We start from the raw sequence: 26,646 nt of genomic DNA, 5'->3' as shown, positions 1-26,646 counted from the left end.
ATTTTATAAGTACTGTGCTAAAGAATTGTCATATCCACTAAGTTACATCTATAACGCCTCAATAAGTAACGGGTTATTTCCGAGGGAATGGAAAAAAGGCATAATAGTGCCTATTTTTAAAAAAGGTAATAAATGTGATGTTGTTAATTATAGACCGATAACTATTTTATCAACTCCTGCAAAGATCTTTGAATCAATTTTATATCCTCACTTGTTTTGGCAAACTAAGCACCTTTTATCTGACAAACAACATGGCTTTATAAAAAAAAGATCTGCGACGTCAAACTTGTTAAACTTCACTAATAGAATTATAAATGAAATGAGTAATAATCATGAAGTTGACGTCATTTATACCGACTTCAGTAAAGCATTCGATAAAGTGGACCATTTCCTACTAATAAAGAAACTTAGGGACATCTATGGCATATCGGATGAATTACTGACATGGTTAACATCTTATTTGGCTTCTCGACCACTTATGGTTAAGATTAGTGGTTATCATTCTCGGGATTTTTATCAGCTATCCGGGGTACCACAAGGCTCACACTTAGGCCCCTTATTATTTACCTTATACATAAATGATATCACTAAATTAATAAAATCAGAATATGAACTATACGCAGATGACCTAAAATTATACAGGACGGTAAAATGTTTTGAGGACCAAAAAATGCTTCAAGATGATATCGACTATATCTACTTATGGTGTCAAAATAATAGTATGGAACTGAACGAAGGCAAATGCAACTTTTTAAAATTTTCCAGAAAACATATTAAACTTAAAACTAGTTACAAGGTAAATGACGTGTTCATTGCTGAAAAAAAATATTTTAAAGATTTAGGCATTATATTAGATAGTGAACTAAGATTTAACAAACATATAGATCACATTGTTCGTAAGAGTTTTAAAATGCTAGGTTTTATTTTCCGTAATACGAAAGATTTTAGAAGTATTTTACCACTCAAGATACTTTTCAACTCTGTTGTCAGATCTAATCTAGAATATAACTCAGCTGTTTGGTGCCCATATCACAAAATATATATATCACGAATAGAATCTGTACAAAAAAAGTTTCTTTCAAAGTTAAGTTTTTTTGCAAATAAATATATCCGTAATGATAGCTATGAGAATAGATTAAATACATTTCAAATGAGGTCTCTGCGAATACGGAGAAATGCTTCACAATTGCTGTGTTTACATAAACTTTTAAGCTATGATATGGACTGTCCTTCGCTTTTATCACAAATCGGTTTGCATGTGCCTGCCTTTAATTGTCGGCTTAGTACTTTTCCCCATTGCACATTAAATTCCACCACAGTAATTATGGCTTAAACTCTCCTCTACAGCTAATGTTAAAATTATATAATTGTATTTTTAATATAGATGAAAACACTGATATCTTCTTTTCAAACTTTCTTAATTTTAAAAAACAAATTTATATTGCTCTCCAAAATTTATAGATTTTAGATTTTAAAATATCACATGTATTTCTTATAGTAATGTTGTGCCTACCTATAATTTAAGTACATTTAAACTATTTTATTATATTTGTTTAATTCTTAGTACATAAGTTAATAAATTGTATTTAGTTGGTAAGCCTTTATAAATAAAAAAAAAAAAAAAAAGAAACACATTTATTTTAAAAGCTATGCAGTCATACAATCATTTTTTTGACGCGAATAAAATAAATCTTTTTAGCTCCAGCATTAATTGAATTAGAGTCCATTTGGTAAAACAATTTAGCAGTGTTTAACAAATTAATATTAGGTGTGAAATCACTCCTTTTTACCATGCTTTCATGAGTGCGAGAAGTTTTATTTAATCATCTTATGAAGTTTTATTTAATAATTTTTAATTAAGGTGTGTTGTTTGTTTGTAATTAAAATTGAACGGCTGGATCACTTGGCATTTTTCATAAAATAAGTAACGGGCAGTCCTAGTCCAGTACACCTAAGGCAGGCAGAAAGGACTGCTCCCGGCCAAGCTCCTTCAGGCCCATAAGCCTTACCTCCTTTCTCCTGAAGGTTATTGAGAAAGTCTTGGACAGATACATAAGAGAGGATGTTCTAAGTCTAAAGCCCATTCATAGTTATCAACACGCCTAGGCAGGTCTACAGAAACGGCCCTTCTACAACTTGTGGATAGAGTCGAGAAGGCGTTACAAGACAAACAAATTGCACTCTGTGCGTTTCTAGACATAGAGGGCGCCTTTGACAATACCCCGATAGACACGCTAGGAAAGGGACTAATTAACAAAAACGTAGACTCCACCACTGTCAAATGGGTAAGGTCAATGCACTCAAATCGCAAAGCTCTAATCTCTCTCCATGGGACATCACTGGAGCTATACACTACTCGAGGTTGCCCACAAGGTGGCGTTCTTTCACCATTCTATGGACACTAGCAGTAGACGAACTACTCAGTAAGCTGGCAGAACTCAGGGTTGATGCACTAGGGTACGCAGACGACCTAGTTATTATCGTCAGAGGTTTCTGACAAAGCCTACTAAGCTCTATATTGCAAAAGGCGCTAAACACCATCTCACAGTGGTGTACAGCCAGCAAACTGTCAGTCAACGCAGGAAAGACTGTTATTGTGCCATTCACGAGGAAACGAACACTTAACAAACTGAAGTCTCCAAGACCTTGAACGGCTCTACTTTAGAATTCTTAGCTGAGGTTAAGTATCTGGGAATCACACTCGACCAGAAACTCACATGGAATTCTCACAACGACAAAGCCGTAAAAAAGGCCAAAACAACCTTGGGTGTATGTCGACGTCTGGTAGGGAGACATTGGGGAATGCACCCAAAGATCCTCCTATGGCTATTCACAGCAATTGTGAGACCAACAATCACATACGCCTCCATTGTGTGGTGGAACAAAGCCAGCTAGAAAACAACTGCAGACAGACTAAATAGCCTGCAGAGACTTGCCTGTATGTTGGTAACCGGGCCCATGATGTCTACTCCTTGTGCGGCCATTGAAGCAATGCTAAACCTACCGCCTCTTCCACTGTTCATACAGCAAGAGGTGAAGGCGAGCATGCTGAGGGCAATCGCCCAGGGGGGTTCATGGAACTGGATGTCGCAAACGCTTAGGACTTTAGAAGACTCAGTTCTACGAGACCGCATATTAGGCATGTTACCTGATCAGATGATTCCAAAATTAATCTCTGTTAAACACTATATCGTGGAACTACCTTCCAGGGATGACTGGATGAACAACAAAGTCTCGTGGAAGGACGGGAGCCTCATGTGGTTCACCGATGGGTACAAAATGGAAAATGAAGTTAGATGTGGGGTCTATGGAGAACGCCCCAGGTTTAGATCCAGTACAAACCTGGGAGCTTTACCTCCATATTTCAAGCAGAGGTATACGCCATCTTGGAATGCGCGGAAACCAATATCCAAAAAGGCTACTTCAATCATAACATATACATTCACTCTGATAGTCAGGCAGCATTGTTGGCTTTAGACGCTGACTTGACGGCGTCTAAGTTAGTCAATAATTGCGTTGAATGCCTAAATTCATTAGGCATGAAAAACAAAGTGATTCTCAGATGGGTCCAAGGGCATGCCGGAATCATAGGCAATGAAATGGCCGATGAGCTCGCAAGAGTTGGGGCTAAAGCAGTCCAATAAGGTCCGGAACCCATTTGTGGACTGCCTAAGAGCGCCATCTGACACACCCTGAGTAACCAATGTAAACAAGAAGCAATTAAACGCTGGAAAAAAACTTAAGATTGATAAACAAGCATAAAACAAAAAGACTGAAACATTTCTATTATTTATATACGATTCAAAAAATGGTCCCAACTCAGCAAGTTGCTGGTTTGAAAACCAACGCTGGTCTTCCGTTGGGCCATTTTGTGACGTCACGAAAAATATTTATATATAAATTAAAAGCAAAACTTTTTACTGGTAGGACATACCATGTTACTTTTAGCTTCCTACCAAACAGTACAAAAAAACTAAATCTTATAATTTTACAAAAGGTTAACTAATTTAAAATTAATTTCTTAAGTGTTTCTATCTGATTATAATGGGCAATGAATGAGTTAGAACGTTCTACTTGTATACTCAGTGGCCGCATGTAAATAAATAGATAATTTCTGTTCGTTGCTTGTTATGTCAACTGTCAATTATAATTTATCCCAAAAAAAAAAACTAAAAAATGCAAATGTAAAACAATCAACATTATAGTTCATAAAACTGCATAAACAGTTCATAAACAGCCAAGTATAAATAACTGACAAGTGCCTAAATTATTTATTTAAAGATCTAATTAGAATTGAGAGTTTATGTTTTGCATTGAAAAGATAATGGAGAAAACAATATTTGGTGAGTACCTATTCTTGTACATTGTAATAAGAAAAAATATATTAGGTAAAATACTTTTATAAAGTACTGGTGTCATGTCTCAGTGTTCCCTCTTGTTTCTGATGATTTAACAAAAACTGTTTAATTTTTAATTTAAAACTTTGTTTATTGCATTGCAGGCTCCTCATTGGTGGTGGAATATTGTGCCAACACTTGGACGCAGCATAATGAAAACTTCCTCTAAAGGCTGCTGAACTGTGTTGAGGTATTGTGATTTGCATAGCAGCTTTTCGAGTATCACAGGACCTACAACTTGAAAACCAGGAAACCTTTTTATATAAGTAAGTAGGAACCTTGTATTTTATAACGTCAAAAATCAGGCAGGCTAAGTGAAGCTTACGTCTATGTCTCATTTTAGGATGCAATGTTTATTTAGGAATGGTGTCACATGGGCCCTTAATGGAATGATAAAGCAAAAACGAGCACATGCATTTTGAACACGCTGGATAAGATTCTGGGTTTTTTTTAACAAGCGGGGACCAAAGACTGTGTCCATGTAGTTGAGTTTTGAGAGAATTAGTGACTCAGCTATCTGAACACGTAAACTGTCATTAATGTAGGGTCTTAAACGATACAATATTTTCAGCTTGTAGAAGCAGTTCTTAACTATGCGTGCAACATGCTTCTCAAATCTCAATTCACTGTCCATTATCAACCCTAAATTCCGTACTTCATATATTTGCTCTATGGATTTATCTTTAAGCCTCACTTTCTCTACTGTACTGATTTTACTAACTTGATGCTTACTACCACATATTATGAACTTGGTTTTATCTGGGTTGAGTAACAGGTCATTTTTCTCGGACCACATGACTATTCTAGCCAGGTGTAAATTAAGCTTTTGTATAGTTTGATCAATGTCAGTAGGCAAGCAAGAGATATATACCTGTATATCATCTGCATAAATGTGAAAATTGCTGAACTGTATATGGCTTTTAATATCAGCAGCATATAAAATTAAAAGAATGGGACCCAAAATAAAACCCTGGGGTACTCCCCTTTTTATATTTACCTTATTTGATAATAATGTAGTCCCATTTTTCTGTAATTTCACATATTGAGAGTGATTGCTTAAGTAACTATTAAACCATTTTAAAGCATCACTGTATTTATGATATTCATAGTATGTTAGCTGCGAGATACTAACATTAGAGGGACCTGGTATGTCTAAAAATGGTTTTTTATCTTGTCCGGGTCACTGAAATACGTGGGAAGTTCAATATTATTTTTAGGTAATTAAACATTTCTTAGTTTTTCCAGAGCAGTTTTGGTTGTATTATTTTATTATTTATATTATGTTTAAAGTATGCAGATTTCTCAAAGTTAAGTGCTCTATTTACAGAAGATTTTAATATTTTATAATAGTCTTTCTTTTGGCCTGTGCTGCCCCGGGGCGTAAAAAGAATAGGGTAGTCCTAGGTTCAAGGGTGTCGTAAGAGGCGACTACGGGCCCTCCGGAATCCCTCCCCGAGCATTCGCGCTCGGGCTGCCCCTCATATTCTGGGGAGGGCACAGTACCGCGTATGTCACAGGACAAACAGGGCAGCAACACCATGGCACCCCGCTCCACGCTTAATGTGGACTTTTGTAACATCGGGGGAATTCACTCCAACTTAAACGCCGTCCTCCACCACCTTGAGACGGCGCAGCCGGCCTTGTGTTTCCTTACGGAGACGCAGATATCTCGTCTTTTTTTTTTTTTGAGAGGAGGAAATACGGTTACGTATTTACGCCCCGGACTCGAGTGTCCGCGTTAGCGGACACCCCATACCGACTAAAACCTCCTCTGTGCTGTTAGCAGACCTGGCTTTCACAGCGAAGTAGGACGTGGGCCGTGGAGGCCGCAAAGACTACGCAACAACAGTCGCGGGGCGTCTCCTAAGGAGACTCGAACCTCAGACCGGCTGTGTGCTTGTGGGAAGGAGAGAGAATGAAAATGAAGATCAAAAGAAGATGAAAGATGAAAAGGTGATAAGAACACACTCGCCGGCGAGTGTGGTGATGTTTTGTGTAATGTATGTAAGTGTATGTATGTGTTTATGATTGTATGTATGTGTGTTTGTATGTATGTACGTAGTGTAAATGTTTGTGTGCATGTATGTTTGTGTTTGTGTCTGTTTGTGGAGTGTGTTTGTGATTGTGTAAGTGGTGTATGTCAGTCCGTCAGTCAGTCCGTGTGTGAGTGAGTGTAATGAAGCGATTACAGGACGAGGACTAACGTCTCGTCGGATATCAAAACAATGTGTGGTGTATCTAGGGTGCGGGCCGCTGGCCATCGTCAGAGCGACGAGTGCCAGTGGTTTGCGGTGGTTGACCGCGCCTACGCCTGCGAAGGCGGTGTGTGCGTGTCTGTGTCGGTGTTTGTGTGGGTGTCGCGTTCGCGATGGTGATGTCGTCATCCGGGTCTACCGTTACGTGTCTGGGACGTCTTATTGGGTTGAGACTATGGTGAAGGGTGGTGTACCCGCATGCCTTCCTAACCAAGATGTTGGGATGGTTAGGCGCCTTGTCAAAGAAGCGTCGAGAGATCTCTTTAAAGTGTTGAGCTATCGTCGGAAGCTCTAGGTCGCGGTGAAGGTCAACGTTTCGGATGAACCACGGGGCTCCGGTTGCCATGCGCGTGAATTTATTTTGAACTACTTGCAAACGACGTAAGTAGCTCGGTCGGGTGTGCGCGAAAACGACGCTTGCGTATGACAGTATGGGCCGTACGATGGTTTTGTACAGCGTCACTTTGTGTTTGAGCGGAAGTTTGCTTCGCCCACACACAAGTGGATAAAGGCGACTGAGGACAAATCGGGCTCTATTGCATACCGTATCAATATGTTTCTTGAAGTTCATATTGCTGTTGAACGTGACTCCTAAGTATTTGTAATCCTTCACCCACGGTATGGGTGTTTCATACAATTTAATGACGTCGGTCGGTCGTTTTTTAGCGCGGATGCTATTCGCGTTACCGAAGAGTACCGCTGCACTCTTGGTGGGGTTCACTTCAATCCGCCATTTTCTGAACCAGTTGCCTAGTTCATCGACGGCGGCTTGAAGCACTTTAATGTTCCTGCTCAAGGTTGAGCGGTTCAATAGAGCGGAGCCAAAGTAGAGTGCCGTATCGTCAGCGTACTGAGCGAGCTGGACACTCGGAAACTTGGGAATGCGCGAGAAAATAGTGGGAGAGAGGACTGAACCCTGTGGCACGCCAGACCTGATGGGTCTGGGTAAGGATAGGGTGCCCTCTACTCGATATCGGAAGGAGCGATCAGTAAGGTAGGCTCGTATGATGCGCACGAGCCTGTCTGGCACTCCCAATCAGGCTCGTGCGCATCATACGAGCCAAAGATACAGCTTGAATACTAAGCCGTTGTGCCATACCTTGTCGAGTGCCTTCGCGACATCGAAAAACACGGCTGCCGTGGTAGCGTGAAGTTGACGCCGTACGAGAATGTACTCGGTGAGTCGGTGAGCCTGCTGGGGACACGAGTGAGCGGTTCTGAATCCGAACTGTATGTCGGGTATCAGGTTGAGCTCCGCGATGTAATGATTAAGACGCGCGAGAATTAATCTTTCGTAAAGTTTCCCGATCGAGTTAATTAAGCTAATAGGCCTATAGCTACTCGTATTAGCTTTAGGTTTATTGGGTTTTGGGATACCGATAACAATGGAATCCTTCCATTGTTCGGGGAACGCGCTGTTAGAAAATAGAATATTAAAAATGGTAACCAATAAAGTAATAAGAGTCGAGGGTAGGATTTTAAGAACCCTATTGTTTATAGTGTCGGGCCCCGGGGCCATCTTGGAGTGAAGCTCCTTAATGGTTAGCTTCACCTCTTCGTAAGAGGTGGGTTTTATTACATCGCCGGAAGGGCTCAGAGCGGAGCGACGTTCAACTTCACGATCAACTTCGTCAACGTGTGTCGGGTTGGCTGCTGCATTTGGAGAGCACTGACTCTCGAGACTATCGGCGAGGCATTCAGCCTTCTCATCGTCATCGAGCGCCGGCTGCAGTCCCGGTCTGTCCAAAGGAGGCATGACAGTGGGCGGCTCCTGTTTGAACGCGCGAGGCAGCTTCCAGAAAGCCACATGTGATGGCTTAAGGTTGCCGAGCAAGCGGTCCCAATGTTCGCCGCGGAGTTCCGCGATACGTTCCCGTACCACCCGCTGTAGGTAGCGGAGGTGGCGCCTATTCTCGACCTCGACGGATACCTATCGTAAAGTCTAGTGGCTCTGTGCTTCTGTGTGAGTAAGTTCCTGACCTCTGGAGGCAGGTTTAGGCGATGCGGTTGCATCGTCGGAACCTGCCTGGAGCAGGCCTTGATCCTATTCTGTATATGTGACGTCACATGAGAGATAGCACTGTGAGCCGTGTCGACCGAGTCGATGACGTCCGGTATAAGGTCAAGGTCGTCGGACTTGATAGACTCGAGATCCTTTTCCAGCCGTTGCCAGTCGATCACTGTTTTCGTCGGTCGTTGAAAGTTAACCGGTGGGCCTAGATTTAGGACGACGGGCCGGTGGTCTGACTCTAATTCGTGAAAAACCTCGATTGAATTTACATTGAGCGTAACGTTCTTAAGTAACGCAACGTCTAGAATGTCGGGTCGGTGCGCGACGTTATCCGGATAATGTGTTGGTTCGTCGGGTGCTATTACTGAAAAGTTCAGCGTGTCTGTCAGCGAATCTAATAAGATTCCGTTTCTATTTGTGGCTCTACTGTTCCAGCTGGAGTGTTTGGCGTTAAGATCGCCGCCCACTATGACTGCGGCCCCGTGGCCGAGTAATGCTTCTATATCTGTGTCTAATACTTGTTTGTTGGGCGGAAGATAAGCTGAAATAACAGTGATCGGCTGGTGATTCGCCATACTGACCCGGATGGCAGAGGCCTCGATGTTAGTGAGGACCGGAGGATCTATAGGTATACAGTGTAGAGACCTTTTAAAATAAATGAGGGTGCCGCCCATACGGGTGGTGCGATCATTCCTGACTAAGTTATAATTAGCGATACGCGGATCGCGTATACGTGGTTTTAGAAATGTCTCTTGCACTAAGAATAGGTCTAATTGATGTTCGTGAGCGAACTCCTTCACCAAGTCTAGTTGAGGCTTAAGGCCTTGGGCGTTAATATACGCTATACGGAGCGTATGTGGTTTAACCCGTCCGCTTACGTAATTAGGCATCGCGAATGTTTTTATACTTTCGCCCTATATCGGTGAGGGCACGGAATATTTTGCCGTTGTCTGCGATAACTTGCAGGAGCGACGGCGGGTCGTCCCGGACAGCATCGAGCCTGCTGGCCAGGGCTGTGATTTCATCAATGTCGAACAGCTCTGACAGTTCGAACATGAAGGCAAAGGTGCTGCCGCCTTTGTTACCTGCTGCCGCGGACGCGGGCGCCGGTGGCCTCGGTCGCGGGACCAACGCCGCCGGGCGGGACGCTAGCGGTGGTCCGGCCACGGCGCGGGGGCCGCGAGAGTGGCCTCTGTGGCAGCGTTGGCAGCCGGAGGAGACCTCGCCCAGGCGTTTACCTTCGGAGGCAGCGCAGGTTTGAAGGTCGGAGTGAACTCCACCTTCTCTGCTCTGCCTTGCGGCTGGCGGCGTCCTGGGTGACGCTTGTGTTTGGGTGCCTTGGGACATCCGCGATAGCTCGCGGGGTGCTCCTTCTCCCCGCACAAGACGCAGGCCGGGGGCTCCGCGCATTGCGCTTGTCAAGGGCACTCCGGCGTGCCATGTTTGCCGAGGCACTTCACACACCTCGGGGTGTGTTCGCAGTTGCGTGCCGAGTGCCCGTATAACTGGCATCTGTGACACTGACAAGGCGCCCCGCGGTTGCGAGGAGCTTCGGTCCGGATGCCCTGAAGAGAGCAAACCGATTTTATGTTAAAAATTTCCTTTCCCTCTTGCGTGAGGTCGAGGACGACGAGAACCATGTTAAATAGTTGTTTGTTGGTGGTTCCGCGCATACGGTGCACCTCGTGTGCAGGGTAACCCTGCTCTTTGAGGTCCGACAGAATGTCGGCCTCGTCTAACTCTCTGGGGACGTTCCTAATAACGACCCTCAGACGCTTCTCCTCAGGCAGGGCGTACGTGAGGAAACCCACACTCAGCTCTCTAAGAAGGGATGTCTCTTTGGTCTCTAATTTGATGAGAGATTGGTACGCCCTCGCCTGGAAGGAGAGCGTCTTCGGGATCCAATTTTTGATAACCAACCAGCGGCCTTGGTCTCCTATAAAAATAGGAGGCGGGCGCTTGGTCGGAGGCGGTACGCGGGCTTAAGCGGGCGCGGGCGCGGGCGCGGGAGTGGAACCAGTCGTGGCCGCGGCTTTCTTGGCGGGTGTGCCATCAAGAGAAGGCGATTCGCGACCGCGGTTCTTCTTGCAACTGACGGTGATGAAGCCGTCAGCATCTGACGCGACACTCACTGCTCTCGACTGTAGAGCGCTTTCCGGCTGGGCCGGTGAAGCACTGGAAGCCTGAGGGGCTTCCGTGCGGTCAGCACTGACCGCGGGGACCTTAGGGGTCGCCTGCGCGTCAAATTACGCCTGAAGGACAGGCGGACGGGCTGATCGGGTGATCACTTTCCTTGGTTTGACCGAAGCTACGGAGCTTGCGTCGGAGTCATTACCTAGTTCCATTTCGGATTCCCCGTCGGAACCCGAAACGTCAGACGATGAGTTATATTTGTTGGATTTCGCTTTGATAGCGGCATCCACAGTCTCGTTGATTTTTACTTTCATTAGCGGAGCGATCTCCTCCGAAAATAGCCTATCTAAGAGAGCGCTGAAGAAGCCCTCGTCGGGAACCATTGGTGAAGCCATGGTTGTCATATTTATTAACTAGGTTGGGCGGGCAACAACTCCCGCTGCCCAGGTCAGGCAGAGGGGGAATATAATAATTAAGTGGACAACTATAGTTAAGTTGTACACTTGCACATTAATAAATAATATTAATAATAATAAAATATGCAAAAATTAAAAGAAATTAATAATAATAATTAAGCCTAAGACTTAGCTTTGCTGGATGTAGACTGGCTGGGCCGGAACCCCGATGCACGCTGTGCAGGCCCCCGCGGAGAAGACACACACGGCACGAACTGCAACTCACAAACACCGTGTGTGTGCGATTAGCGTGCGGAATCGCGAAACACAGCACAGGTGCTAACTAACACGATCGTAAAACCGGGTAATTAACACAGATAATAACTAAGCTACGTTCCACGAAGGAACGTAACAGGTGCGAGACTCAAAGAGTCCCGAACAATTGCGCGCGATAACAATAGCTAGCTCAGGTGGCCTGAGCAGATAGTGCGATAACACAGGTAATAAAAATATTCGAAGGAGGACAGATAACGCGGCACGTGTGCTCGCGTTGCCTGCCTCAATCGAACCAGATATCTCGACCTAGCGATACGTCATATTTAACGTACCCCGGGTTCAAAATTGAGCATAATTTCATGCCTCATGCCGGGGTATGTTTGTACGTTAGGGAGGATATCTGCTGTCGCCGTCTCGGCAATTTTAAGGGTAGGGGCCTGTCTACTCTCTGGCTCCGCGTAGATTTAGAGGACCGCGTCCGCATCTATGCGTGTGTCTACAGGTCCCATAGTGGTAACGCAGAAACGTATCACCTCGTGGGCTGCGTTCAAGCGGCATTTGATGACGTGCTTGCTCAGATCCCCTCCGCTGAAATCGTAGTCTTGGGTGATTTCAACGGGCACAATGCCGAATGGCTTCGATCACATACAACAGACTACGCAGGGCGATAGTTATGTATCGGGCGTCGGGAATTAAGTTTTTAAAAAGCACTTTATTTAACAATATTTAATGTTACTCACAGAAAAATTGGAACAAGACTGAATAAACAATATTATAATTAAGCTAAAGAAATGTAAAAGACAATGGGTGCTCGATCAGCACTACGTCGAGGTACGGGGTGGCAACGTATGCAGGTTTAGCCGTGTTGGGCCTGCGTAACTCCTCCCTCCTTAAGCTGGAAGCTGACCCGGCAGCTTCCCACAGTGTCCTCACTGTGTTGTACAGCGGTGTCCTTGACTGCATGCGACTTCCTCCAGCTAATGATCCTTGTGACTCCAACAGCAATCAGCAAGCCATATAGGATAAGGGTAGTCCAACTTGGTGTTGCCATAATGGTGGTCCAGTGTGGTTCCTCCGTGACAGATATGTCTTGGGCTGTCTCCAGAAGGTGCTGCAGGTTGTCCAGTTCTATATTTTCCAATTTTATATGATACTGTACTGGTACACTCTTTTCAATATTTCTAGGTAGTGGAACAATTTCATTAAATGTAATCTCTTTGCGGTTTGAGTTTAATGTTTTATTCAGTATCTCAACTTGGCATTCCTCTGTAAGGGTAAGTAGGAATGTACCTGAAGCCTTTTTGTATGTAGATTTTGCTAAACACTTGATGTGGATGACTGTTTCTTCTCTCAGGACAATTATCCAAGTATTGTCCTTGATCCTCTGCACTATACTTTTATTAATTTGCATTTTCGCGTATGTACAGTTTGACGTGCGGTGTTGAATTCGCGATATAATACAATCTTCTGATGCCCTCGTGGATGCTGTGTTGGACATCTCGCAGAGCTGCGTGTTTCCGTTGATTGTTCTGCATTTGCCTTCCATTAGGTATTCGTACTCATCGCTACCAAGTGCTAGGTATTTGGATTTTGGAATAATAGTTAGGTTTGACGAGTTAGGAATGGAGTACATGTGGATGAGGTCATATATATTAGAATCAATGGAAGGGATTTCTAAGATAAAAGTCAAAGAATGTTCCGTACTATATGATTTTACTTTTATAGATTTTTCCAACTCATGAATCTTATTTAAACTTATATCTGCTACTGGCAAAAACTTATGTTTTTTATGAATTAATGAAGTTTCATTTAAAAGGTTGTATGGACTTATAATACTGGAGTGCATTACTCCTAATTGCGCAAACGTCATTGCGTCTTCTAAAATTTCTAGTCTATCTAAAATAATTTGTAAGCTAAAATCTATTTCTACGTATATCTCTAAGAAATGTAAATGGTTGGCAATCTTATCGCTAATCCGTGATTGATTTTGGATGGTTAGAAGCAATTTATTTTGATTTAAATTTATTTTCTCAATTTGATGGCTAAATTCTTTAATGGTATATTCGGCAAGTATCAGGGATTTGCCCTGGGTGCTCGCGATATTATTTACTTTATTATGAATATTAGAAATTTCTGCTTCGAATTTAAGTGCATCATCGTTATCCAAATTTCCTGTAATTGATTTTACTATAGAGCCTAAACCATTTACAAGGCCTCTCTTCCTTCTATTTGTGTGCGGAATAATAAAACTAATTTTCTTACTTATAAGAGATAAACTATGTACTATTTGATCTTTATACGATCTATGTCTGTCTCCAATTGATGTATCTTTTTCGGCAGCTTTAACACTCTCGAATAAAGATAAAAGTTTAATTGATGTTAAATGTAGGTACGTGACATTATAGACACATGCAAGATTAAAATAATCGACTTGTCGTAGTAATTGACCCTGTTTAAGCAAAAGGATTCCGTTCTCATCATTTATAGGGACAAGCGTTACGTCGGCGGTTGTTGTGAGCACGATTGCTCCTGAGATGAGGATCCTGAAACAAGATGAGGTCTTCGTAGAAGCTTGAAGTGTACTCTGATTGATTTTGAGTTAGGGTGGTTACCTATAATCTCCGCTACGTTATTAGGGTGAAGATGAATAATTTTATACGGACCTTTAAATACGGGCTTAGTTTTATCATTTCTTGCTGTCTTAGCTACTTGCTTATATACTATTTCACCTACCTTGAGCGCAATTTCTTCGGCGTTTTGGTTGCGCTTGGCGATGACAGCCTCCTTGTTCTTTGACATATGAGCTGCTATGCATTCTTGTACGGCTTCGGTGTTCATTTTGTGTTTTATTACATAATCCTGGTAAAACTCTTTGGGATAGTAAATTTCTAAAGGGTTTCGTGATGCTGTGTGTCCGAATAGTACTTCATGTGGAGTGTAATTTGTAGCTGAGTGTATAGTGTTATTATACGCAATGAGTGCGTATTTCATTATTGTCTCAGTTGTGTCATCCTTATTTGTCATCTTTTGAATTCTAATTATTTCTGAAAGAGTTGAGTGTAACCGTTCTATTGGTGAATTAGAATTAGGGTTATACGGTGTTGTGAAGTGTATATGAATATTGTGTAATGCACAAATTTCTTTGATTACATCATTATCAAACTTTGTGTCTGAGTCTGTTGTGATTTGGTGTGGAAGTCCCAATGTCGATATGACTTGTAACAGTGCGTCTGCTACGTGAACACTGCTACATGCACTGATGGGAATAGCTTGAGCAAATTTAGAAAAATTATCGATTATAGTTAGAAATGTAACTCCTCCTGTCGAGTACAGATCCATGTAAAGGTGTTCCATTGGTTTTCTGGGTGTATCAGTTAATGATAAAGCTGGTTTAAATGGATTTCGTTCATATTTTGCTTTAAGACATATGTCACATTGGTTAATATATCTTTGAATCGTAAGTAACATGTTAGGCCAATGGTAATTTCGGTGTAACTGCTTATGTGTCTCTTGAATACCTCGATGGGCTGTTTTTCCTTCGTGGTATTTCTTTATTAATTCTTGTTGTTCATTTTTATTTTCAACTAAAGTGACGCGAGTTGTGCATCTAATTAATTTAGGGCCTCTATCGTTAAAGATTGTAGTATAAACTCTAGAAAAGGCCAAGTATAGCTCTTCATTATAGAAATAGCAATGGAATATTCTACCTGCTATAGTGTGTTCTTTTAAGAAACGTATAATTTCCTGTTCCGTATTATTAATTGGAATAAAAACATCTTTGATGACTGTTTTAGAGTTTGTAGAGCGATTATCGACTCTATATTCGAAACCAGGGGTTGATCGTATGTGAAATTGCTTCAATTGTCTGTCTATAGCGTCTGTCAGTATTGGTATGCCTGCATTTTCATTATCAGGTTGGGTATGATTTGTACTTATTAACTGGTTCTCACTAATTGTGACTGCACTCATGCTGTCTGATTCAGCCTGAGAGAGTACAGGTACTGGTAAGTTAATGTTACTTGTGGATGGTTCAGGTTCTTCCACATTATTTTGGGCTGATTGCTCCATCTCGTTTTCTCTACGTGCATTTTCAAAAATTCTATCTATTATATTATCGTCGTAATTATCGTCAAAATTTACAGCTAAGGAATCTATGCTATTATGGAAAATTTTAACCCTAGATAATGCATCTGCATTAGTGTTTTGACGTCCTTTCTTGTATATTACGTTATAATCATACTCAGCAAGCTTTAGACGCCAGCGAGTTAACTTAGAATTAGGGTCTTTTAATGACATAAGCCAAGTGAGTGGTCTGTGGTCTGTGTAAATGGTAAATTTGTTACCATATAGATAAGGTCTAAAATATTTTGTTGCCCATATAATGGCTAACAATTCTTTTTCAATAGTCGAATAACGCGATTCTGTGTCGGAAAGCGTACGTGATGCGTAGGCTACCGGCTTATCTGATCCCACTTTTCCTTGGGATAAAACCGCGCCAAGAGCTACGTCTGATGCATCTGTTGTCAATATAAAAGGTTCATCAAAGTTTGGATATTGTAAGATTGGGGCATTTGTTAAGATTTGTTTACATTTATTAAAAGAATCAATAAATTCAGCGTTGTGTGTAACTTTACTTTGTTTCTTTAGACAAAGTGTCATTGGTTTTGTAAGTTTAGCAAAATCTTTTATGAACTTCCTGTAGTATCCTACAAGTCCAAGAAAAGCTTTTATTTCTTTTTGATTTTGGGGCAATGGGAAGTTTAATACGGCTTTTATTTTGTCTTTATTTGGTTTAAGACCTTCGTCCGTTAGTTCGTGCCCTAAAAAGTTCACTTGTTTTTGTAAAAATTCAGATTTTTCAAGTTGTATTTTTAAATTATGAGTTTTAAATCTATCAAATACCTGTCTAAGTTTGTCAATGTGTTCCTGAAGGGATGTAGAAGCTATAATTACGTCATCAAGGTACGTATAAACGTTGCTAAGGCCTCTAAGTATATGGTCCATTAGCCTCTGAAACGTACTTGGTGCGTTTTTTAAGCCAAAGGGCATTCTTAAAAATTCATAATGCCCTCTCTCTGTACAGAATGCTGTCTTTTCTATATCATTAGGGTGCATTTCCACTTGATGGTACCCACTAGCTAAATCTATTGTTGTAAAGTATTGGGCTCTTCCTAACCTATCAAGTATGTCATGTATATTAGGCAAGGGATACTTATCTTCTACTATTCTATCATTAAGACGTCTATAATCTATAACAAGACGCCACTTAACTTTACCGGACGCATCTGGTTTCTTCGGTACTATATGAGTTGGACACGACCAAGGTGATATGCTCTCTCTTATGATACCTTGTCGTAATAAGTTATCAATTTGTTTCTTTGTTTCTTCCCGTTGTTTAGGGGCTTGTCTGTAGTTACGAACAAAGATAGGGTTGTTATTTGTCAATCTTAGTTCGTGTTTCACAGCATGAGTGAAAGTTAAGGGTATGTGTTCTGAATAGAAAATTTCACGATATTGATAACATATTTTTGTTATTTCCCTTTTTTCTTCCTCATTCATGTGATTTGTACGTATTTGATTTAAATTTTCTTTTAATATTTTGTCCACGTCTGGATTTACTTTTAACGAATTTATTTTACTTATTTCAAGATTTTCGGATAATTTTTCTAACTTAATATTGGTTACAACTGGGATAAATTTATTTTCGTTATTATAGTTTATAACCGTGGTTCTGAAGGAACCATTTTTTACCGTCACAAAGGCTGCGGGTGACTCTAAGTCTTCCGACCAATAAAGTTTTTCTTGTAAATATTGGCCGTCGATGTGATGTGTTTTCACATGAACCAATTTTTCACATTTAGGACCTATTTTAATTTTCCTAATTGGTTTATTTAGGTACATCGGGATATCTACCGCCGATGTGCGCAATATATTTTTATTTAAATCTATTGTACTTTTTAGTGACCTCAATAAGTCACAACCTATAAGACCTCTATATTTTGGATCGAAATCAAATATAAGAAATTTATGACTAAGATTAATATTAAAAATTGGTGGTAAGGGTAGGTTTATTACATAATTATGACGAGAAACGCTATGAGCCGTTGATATTTCAAAAGGTTCATATTCCACATAAGGTTCATAATACGTATTAAAAATAGCATCTGAAGCAATCACACTTCGGCTTGCTCCAGTGTCAATAAGAAACTTACCTCCTAATTCGGGTATTTCTATGTAAGGGAGGTGATCCCTGACCAACAAGTTTATTTTCACTAGGTCTGGTCTGGCATCTCCTGGGTTTGAGGAAAATCCTGCTGGTACTCCTCTTCAGGTTCCTGTACTACATGATATGGGTACTCACCTTCATTGTAGTTGCTATGGCATTCATTGCCATATAATACTGGTTGACCTTGAGTATAGAAAACGTTCTGAGCAGCATACTGGGGCGTACCCGTTTTTTTTACGGACCGCATTGTAACATCGGAACTTATTTTAGGTGTTACCTGTCTTTGCGGTACATTAAATTGCCTAAAATTCGCGCTGTTACTATTCCTAAAATTACCTGAGTTTCTCTTGAAATTAGGTGAAGGGGGTATAGACATATTTTGACGATTTACGATATTTGAAGGCTGGTGGTGCTGAGGTTGCGTCCCTATAAAATTCCTTGATGGAATATTCCGTTGTTGCGAAACTCTAGGGGCATCCTTTTGCTTAAAATGGGAAGTAGGTGACCCGTTATAAAAAGGTTTACTGTGTACGAGCCTAGCCTCTTCCTGCCTTGCTGCCATAATTGCTGACTCTAATGTTAACGGTTTACTTATTCTAACTCCTAACGAAACATTGATATCTAATTGATTAGTATATTGCTCTATAACCATTTCCTCATAGTACGAACGGTCTCCGTGTTTACCGACCGAGTAAAGAGTATCTAACAACTCACGGAGTCGTTTGCCAAATGTCTCCGCATCTTCGTATTTATTCCTACGGGTCCGCGTGAGCTCCTGCATCACCTGGATTTCGTTGCGCGGTTCTCCTAAACGTCTAATTAGAGCGTTTTTAATGGATTCCCACGTTATTAACGACTCTTCGTAGGCTATCGCATCAATAGCGACACCTCCTAACTTACTTTTTATTAAACATATAAATGCCGGGTGAACCCGGGAGGGTTCACTTAAAAGTTGTATAATATTTTCTACTTCTCTAATATAAAAGTTTAATAACTTTGGGTTCCCATCATACCGTGGTAATAAATCGGCAAGGAATTTAAAATCCTTATCACATTCATTGAAAGACATTGCGTTTCGGATTACACTATTGTTCTAATACTCGGTAATTATCACCTAGATACACCTTTCTTGTCACTAAGTAAGTGTAACCCGTTATTTAGCGATATTAGCTTTACGCAACGTTCTTTAACTTTTATAATAAAATATATATAATACTAGGACAGTAGATATAGCAGGATACTTGAATAGCGAGAGTACTCACCAAATCAGCATCTGCATCTGCTGTCGAGTCTTGCCCAGCGCGTGAATTCCCAATGTTCCGGGTTTTCGTGCGCGTTGATGATGATGTCCCAACGACCGACGAGGTTCTTTAATTCTTGCGGTTTAGCGGCTCGAAAACCACAGCTACTTTACACTCGGAAGATTTTATACCGACGAAAAGAAGCTACCGCGAGACTACTCGACTGCGCCAGTTATGTATCGGGCGTCGGGAATTAAGTTTTTAAAAAGCACTTTATTTAACAATATTTAATGTTACTCACAGAAAAATTGGAACAAGACTGAATAAACAATATTATAATTAAGCTAAAGAAATGTAAAAGACAATGGGTGCTCGATCAGCACTACGTCGAGGTACGGGGTGGCAACGTATGCAGGTTTAGCCGTGTTGGGCCTGCGTAACTCGATCTGTGCATAATTTTGCATTGGCATATTGTCTGTCCCAATTGGTTGAGTCGCCGACGCGACTCCCGGATGTGGATAGCCACATGCCGTCCTTATAAGATCTTCTGCTGACTACACATCCCGATGGTTACCAGGTCTCTGTCGACGCCCCTCTCGGAACGTCCGACCATTGCCTGGTCAGGAGTGTAGTGCCTATCCGACGCCAAAGTCGCAGACCACCAGCGACCCGCCGCGTTTGGCACTACAAGTCAGCAGATTGGGATAGGATGCGTTCCTTTTTTGCATCCTACCCGTGGGGCAGGGTTTGTTTCCCTTCGGATGATCCTAGTGCCTGCGCCGTTGCAGTAGCCGATGTGATACTGCAGGGCATGGATATTTTTATACCAAGCTCTGTAGAACCGATCGGTGGCAGATCACAAGGTGGCAGTTCCAACAGAAAACTGTTAGGCGAGCTCTGTTTTCGTTGGATGTCAGGAAGTCGAGCGGGCCGGATGGCATTTCTCCAATTGTGCTTAGAACGTGTGCCCCTGATACGCCGGTGCTAACGCGTTTATTCCGGCACTCTTATTCAAAAGGCGTAGTCCCTGATTCATGGAAGTCAGCCCTTGTCCATCCGATCCCAAAAAAAGGAGACAGTTCGGATCCGGCAAACTACAGGCCTATTGCTATTACCTCCCTACTCTCCAAAATCATGGAGAGAATAATTTACCGCCAGCTCTTGGTATTCCTTGAGAGTCACCAGTTGATCAATGACTGGCAGTACGGCTTTCGCCATGGTCGGTCGACTGGCGATCTTCTGGTATACCTAACCCATAGATGGGCGGCGGCTATTGAAAGCAAGGGGGAAGGCCTGGCAGTTGGTCTGGATATAGCCAAGGCCTTTGATCGTGTATGGCACAAGGCGCTCTTCGCAAAACTTCCATCATTTGGGCTTCCCGAGAGCTTGTGCAAGTGGACCTCCAGCTTCCTCACTGGGCGCAGCATACAGGTCGTTATCGACGGTTATTGCTCGAATCCCAAGCCCGTGAACGCTGGAGTGCCCCAAGGCTGTGTGCTATCTCCCACGCTGTTTCTTCTGCATATCAATGATATGTTGGACACCGCCAACATGCATTGCTTTGCAGACGACAGCACGGGTGATGCCGTATACACGGGCCATTCAGGTCTCTCTCGGGAAAACGTCGACCAGTGCCGGGAGAAACTTGTGTCTTCTATCGAGTCCTCTCTCGAGAAGGTCGCGGAATGGGGTAAGTTGAACCTTGTCCAATTTAACCCCCAGAAGACTCAAGTTTGCGCGTTTACCACTAAAAAAACCCCATTTGTCGTATCACCGCTCTTCGAGAACACTTCCCTTAAAGCCTCGCCTAGTATCGGAATACTGGGTCTCGAAATCTCGAGCAATTGCCAATTAAGTAGCCATCTGGAGGGCAAAGCCAAACTGGCTTCAAAGAAACTGGGCGTCATTAATAGAGCACGGCAATACTTCAAGCCGGCCAACATTCTAGCGCTCTACAAAGCGCAGGTCCGGCCTCACAAGGAGTATTGCTGTCATCTCTGGTCTGGCGCACCCCAGTATCAGCTCGATCCATTTGACCGCGTGCAACGCAGAGCAGCTCGAATTGTCGGGGACCCAGTACTCTGTTAACGGCTGGATCATTTGGCGTTGCGTAGAGACGTCGCTTCATTGTGTGTCTTCTACCGCATTTATCGCGGGGAGTGTTCTGAAGAGCTGTTCAACCTGATTCCTGCCGCCGAATTTCACCTTCGCACGACATGCCACAAGTTAGGATATCATCCTCACCATCTGGATGTGTGGCGGTCCTCCACAGTGCGGTTTTCAAGGAGCTTTCTTCCTCGTACCACGAACATGTGGAATGAGCTTCCTTGTGCGGTGTTTCCGGGATGATACGACATGGGTACCTTCAAGAAAAGCGCGTACACCTTCCTTAAAGGCCGGCAACGCTCTTGTGATTCCTCTGGTGTTGCAGGAGAGTGTGGGTGGCGGTGATCACTTAACACCAAGTGACCCGTACGCTCGTTTGTCCTCCTATTCCATAAAAAAAAAGTCTTTTTTTGAAGGTAGCCTTGTCTTATGAAAATCCTTCAACGCCTTATTCCTCAGCTGCATCATGGTTTTAATTGTGTCAGTTATCCATGGGTGCCTGGGTTCTTTGACAACATTGACCCTGATCATTTCATTAGCATCTTGAAGTAATGATATCATGTCCCATTTAACAGATCTCAAGTCATTATCAAAAACCTCTGCACATATCTTGTTAATAGGCCTGTATATTATTGTCTTAGGTGTGGGCTTATTTTGCCTAACATTAAATTCACAGACAACAAGACAATGTCCAAATAAAGAGCCTAAAGGCTCTACTATAATATTCTTAGTGTGTAAATCAGTGCATACAACATCAATAATAGTTTGACTAAATGTTGTGAAATGAGTTGGTTCTGCAACAACTTGTTTCAGGTTAAAACATGTAATGAAGGTATTTAATTTACATGTGTCAGTGTGATTTGTTCTAAGCATATTAATATTAAAATCTCCAAGCAAAATTAAATTATCATAAATAGGAAAAAAGCTAATTGTGTATGTTAATGCGTTAAAAAATAAATCCATGTTCATCCAAGCTGGCCGATATGCAGTGCCAATCAGCAACTTCTTTCTATTAAGGGTCATGGTGAGCCACATTTGTACAACTGAACTATGAGAAGGATCTATTGGGTGATGGAGGACATGCACATTTTTTTTTGGTATAGAATCCTACACCACCTCCTCGCGAACGCACCTGTACAGGGCGTGGTATGTGTCTAAGTTGGTAAGCCTGCAATGTAGGGGCTCGACCCTCTTCACCAGATCTGAGCCATGTCTCATTTATGGCCAATATGTCTATGTCATGCCTAGTGACTGTGGCTATAAAGTTATCATGGTTAGTACTGAGAGAGCCTGCATTCAGCAAACCAGTTTTTAAATGATTACTAAGCATTATTATCTATATAAAAAAAAAGAAATACATATATAATTAATGCCTTGATATAACAAAGAACACTCAGTACAATATAATAATATTTATCTCACCTTGTATAAAATATATATATATATAATTATAAATTTTAAAATCATAGAAAAATACTTCCTTAAGATAAATTGTTACCTTTGTTGTTTCAGAAACTCCACAACATAAAGTAACCATTTTTAGAAGTACAGCTGGGTGTGGTGGATGTATAAGCATCAATCTGATAAGGAATTATGTTCCATGAAATTTGGGCAGTGTTTAAATCACCAGCTACTAATGCATCACTGTTATCTATCAGAGTAATAGCACTAGTGATACATTATAATTATTTTTCAATCCAAAGCAAAACAAAACATTGTTAAAGGTGGTGGCAAGTATACATCACAATGATATAAACTATTAAATATATTTTTATCATGCATTTGTGATTTTATTTTTATCCACAAAACCTCTATTGTACTTTCATAACAAAAAAGCCTTGAATATTCTAGTTCCTTTCTGATTACTATCAGGTCTCTGGATCTATTTGTGTTACACCTATCTCTACTATATATTTGGTAATTAGGGTTAGGTACCTCTGCATCGAAAATATTATTATTGAGGTGCATTTCTGTAAGAATAATCAAATCATAACTACAGTTTAAGCTAGCTGTGTAAGGATTCTGCAACTTGCCTCGGGTGCTTCTTAAATTTTGGTAATAAATATTTAATTCACACATTTAACTTAACCTACAGATAAATACCATGTTAATACAAAGTTTTTTTAAAACTACTTATTTACAATATTCCTTAAGATTTCAGCATTCTTTACCCACACTGCAGAAGTAGAATCACCTTGTTTTAACATTACTCGACCGTTACGAACCCAAACATATTTGTACTGGTTTTCCTTTTTAAAGATGCGGGCCTGAGCATGCAGCTCTCGGTTGCTTGGTGACAAGTGCTCCATTAGATAAATTGGTTGTTTATCGCCTCCAATACCCAGATGAGAGCTATTGAGCTTGTCAGATGGGTTGTTTATTAAAATTAAAATAAGAAGCAAGCACTGTTTCTCGAGCCCTGGGGGATGCTAGTCTCAAAATAGTTGATCTGGGTCTAAGGGACTTCTTGTTCATTTTGGAAACCCTTGAGCAGGCTAATATGTCTTTCTCTTCTATCGGGCAACCCACAACCTTGGTGAGTTGTACTATTGTTTTAACCAAGTTCTCATTAGAGTGTTCAGGTATGCAATGGATTTCAATGTTGCTTTCACGCGCACGTTGTTCCATCAGTAACATTTTGTTGTTAAGATCCGTTACATTTTCGCGGAGATTGGCATTTTCAGCTCGTAGTCCGTTTGTTTCAGACCGGAGTTCTAAAACCTCGGCGTGAATCTCATCAAACTTTGAATACATATACTCGACAGATTTTGACAGCTCAGAGATTGATCTCATGTCTTTACGTAAACTTTCAAAACCATATTTAAAACGCTTACCAATTGAGTCAGTGATTAGTTCATCAATTTTTGCGAATATAGCAATCTCAAACTGGGCTAGACGTTCATCAAATAACTGAAATGTTGAAGAGGCGCTTTGGACCTGAACTGATACAGATAGATTCTCATGAGCTTCTTTTACTGGCGTCTCACTGTTATTACCTTTTTTGCGCGATTGCTTGCATTCGCAACACGTAACATTTTCGCGGAGATTGGCATTTTCAGCTCGTAGTCCGTTTGTTTCAGATCGGAGTTCTAAAACCTCGGCGTGAATCTCATCAAACTTTGAATACATATACTCGACAGATTTTGACAGCTCAGAGATTGATCTCATGTCTTTACGTAAACTTTCAAAATCATATTTAAAACGCTTACCAATTGAGTCAGTGATTAGTTTATCAATTTTTGCGAATATAGCAATCTCAAACTGGGCTAGACGTTCATCAAATAACTGAAATGTTGAAGAGGCGCTTTGGACCTGAACTGATACTGATAGATTCTCATGAGCTTCTTTTACTGGCGTCTCACTGTTATTACCTTTTTTGCGCGATTGCTTGCATTCAGGGCACTTCCACGATGATTTGGCCCTCGTTGATAATTTTGAGAAGTTTTCCTTAACGTAACTTACGCATAAATATCATCATACGGTATCAGAGAATTTATCACAATATTTTTACCAAAGTAGTAAAAATAGCACTAGACCAACTGAATTTATTTGAGGGTACTTAAAAAAAATACTTTTATCACAATAAGTTTTGCATTATTATCCACTATGCATAAAGTAGTAGTGGTGTATATTGCATTATACACCACTACTACTTTATAAAAAAATGGCTCTGTCGTAAATCCTATTACTCCACTGCTGAATATCTAAATGATCGGACAGCCTGGGACTAGATTGTGATTATTTTATAGCAACTGTACAATATTGTACATTTTTATTGAAAAGAGCGCAAAGAAAAGAATGCTAGGAGAGTTTCTTGCGCCGCTTCTTCTCTCTCAGAGCGCCATTTGTTTCCGAAGCGGTAGTAGTATCTAGTAGTATAAGAAAAGAAATGACATCAAAAAGAATTCTAAAGGAATCAATTTTGAGAAAATAAATGCCTTTTATGCCTTTATGAAAACGGTTTTAAGTAGTAAAAAAAAAAACTTGTTTAGTTCCTTAGTTGCTTATAAGAACATTTAAAACAAACAGCAAGTCTTATGATGACTTTTTACTTGCTGAGAAGATTTAAGTATACGGACGCGCTGTGCGCTGACGTCGCGACGATCCACGAATGTGGCCACTTCAATTGTACCATTTACCATTTAAAACTTTAGTATCTTTCCAAAATTTTTATTCTTTCTGCTTTCGGCTAAAATATTCATTTTAATAGATTCTTCGTTATCCTGACACCACCTTAACTTTTTCTTAAAAATTTTACGGCTATTGCACATTCTTTCAAATATAAAACCGGTTCTAGGCTTACCGTTATTAAGCCAACATGTAAATTCTTGGCGCGCTTTTGTATGACTTTGTTGAACGTGGTAGTTCCAGCCCTGCAATCAATCAGCCCATAAAAACTGTCAATAGACGTAATAAAACATATATCACTAGATAAATTATCACAGTTCAGAGACATAGTCATAAAATTATAATTACATGTTTTATTATACCGATCAATTTGTTCATCATTTCTTTTACCCCATTTTATCTTATTATTAATAATATTTGGCACATCGGTTACTCTAGATTTTGATATGATTACATTCATATTACAATACATCAATAGTGGGAAATGATCTGACCAATTAACATTGTAGTCTACTTGTACTTTAGTTACAGTGTCCCACGCAGCATAAGTAGTTAGACAGTGGTCTAGCCAGCGTCGTGAGCCATGGGCGTCACTCATAAACGTGAAGGTATCAGAGTTAGATCCTAGAAACTCCATATCCGCACACAGAAACTGCAGTTCCGTACAAAATGATAACATTTCATCAGCGAATCTGGTACCGGGATGTGAGTTGAAGTCTCCTAGCACGTAAGACACTTCCAGATCACTGTCTTCCACTATGGAATACATGCTAGCTAACACATCAGTATACTCAGGGAGATTGTCTAAACAATCCACTGGCATATACACATTAATGACTAGAAATTCACTGGCACCTGTATTAACACGGACAGCATATAAACGGTCACTACTACATTCCACTATAGTCACTCTGGGGAACTTGGACTTGCGCCACAGGATGGCCAGCCCGCCGTAGGGACGCCCTCTCAGGATTCCAACACTCGTGTCAACCGATGATTTTCCCGTGCACCCAAAATCATTGTCAATTTCATTTAGGAAATTAAGATCATGCGGAAGCAGCCACGTTTCCTGAATGGCTATGACGTCAGCCCTCTTACAGATCAGTGATTTTATGTGTTGAATCGTTGTTTTAATAGACTTACAGTCAAATGAAGCCATTATAGCAGTATAATCTTTGTTTGTACTGTTCATGTTCTATGTTTATTAGGTTTCGTGGGGCGATAATTGTCCTTTTACGCTCCCAATAACGGCGGAATACAGAACCTACTGGCCAGAACTCCTTATCCAAAAATAAAGGTAGCTGTGTACGTAGCACAGTAATCTTAAAAGAGTTAAAACGTGTCTCTCTGCTAGGAGTTAAGAGCTCCACGTTAGTGCATGTTTGACCTTGAGTTTGGATATACGCTGATATATTCTCGGCGGTTATGTGTTTCTTTAAACGTGATACATTATTTATACATTTGTCTTGTACTTTTAC

General features: G+C 41.2%; 1 long non-coding RNA gene across 2 annotated transcripts; it reads left to right on the top strand.

Moving 5' to 3' along the window:
• The first annotated feature begins 4,258 nt into the window (after nucleotides 1-4,258).
• On the top strand, nucleotides 4,259-22,821 carry LOC126971725 (uncharacterized). Of its 2 annotated transcripts, XR_007730977.1 has the most exons (3): nucleotides 4,259-4,343; nucleotides 4,502-4,663; nucleotides 22,553-22,821. It is a non-coding gene; the product is annotated as an uncharacterized LOC126971725 (long non-coding RNA). The 2 variants fall into 2 exon arrangements; XR_007730978.1 differs by lacking the exons at nucleotides 4,259-4,343; nucleotides 4,502-4,663 and adding an exon at nucleotides 22,219-22,313.
• The last annotated feature ends 3,825 nt before the right edge of the window (nucleotides 22,822-26,646 follow it).

The sequence above is a fragment of the Leptidea sinapis genome, chromosome 24 (assembly GCF_905404315.1).
Source record: "Leptidea sinapis chromosome 24, ilLepSina1.1, whole genome shotgun sequence".
NCBI classification, from domain to species: Eukaryota; Metazoa; Arthropoda; class Insecta; order Lepidoptera; family Pieridae; genus Leptidea; species Leptidea sinapis.
This window is presented reverse-complemented; position numbering and strand designations above follow the sequence as displayed.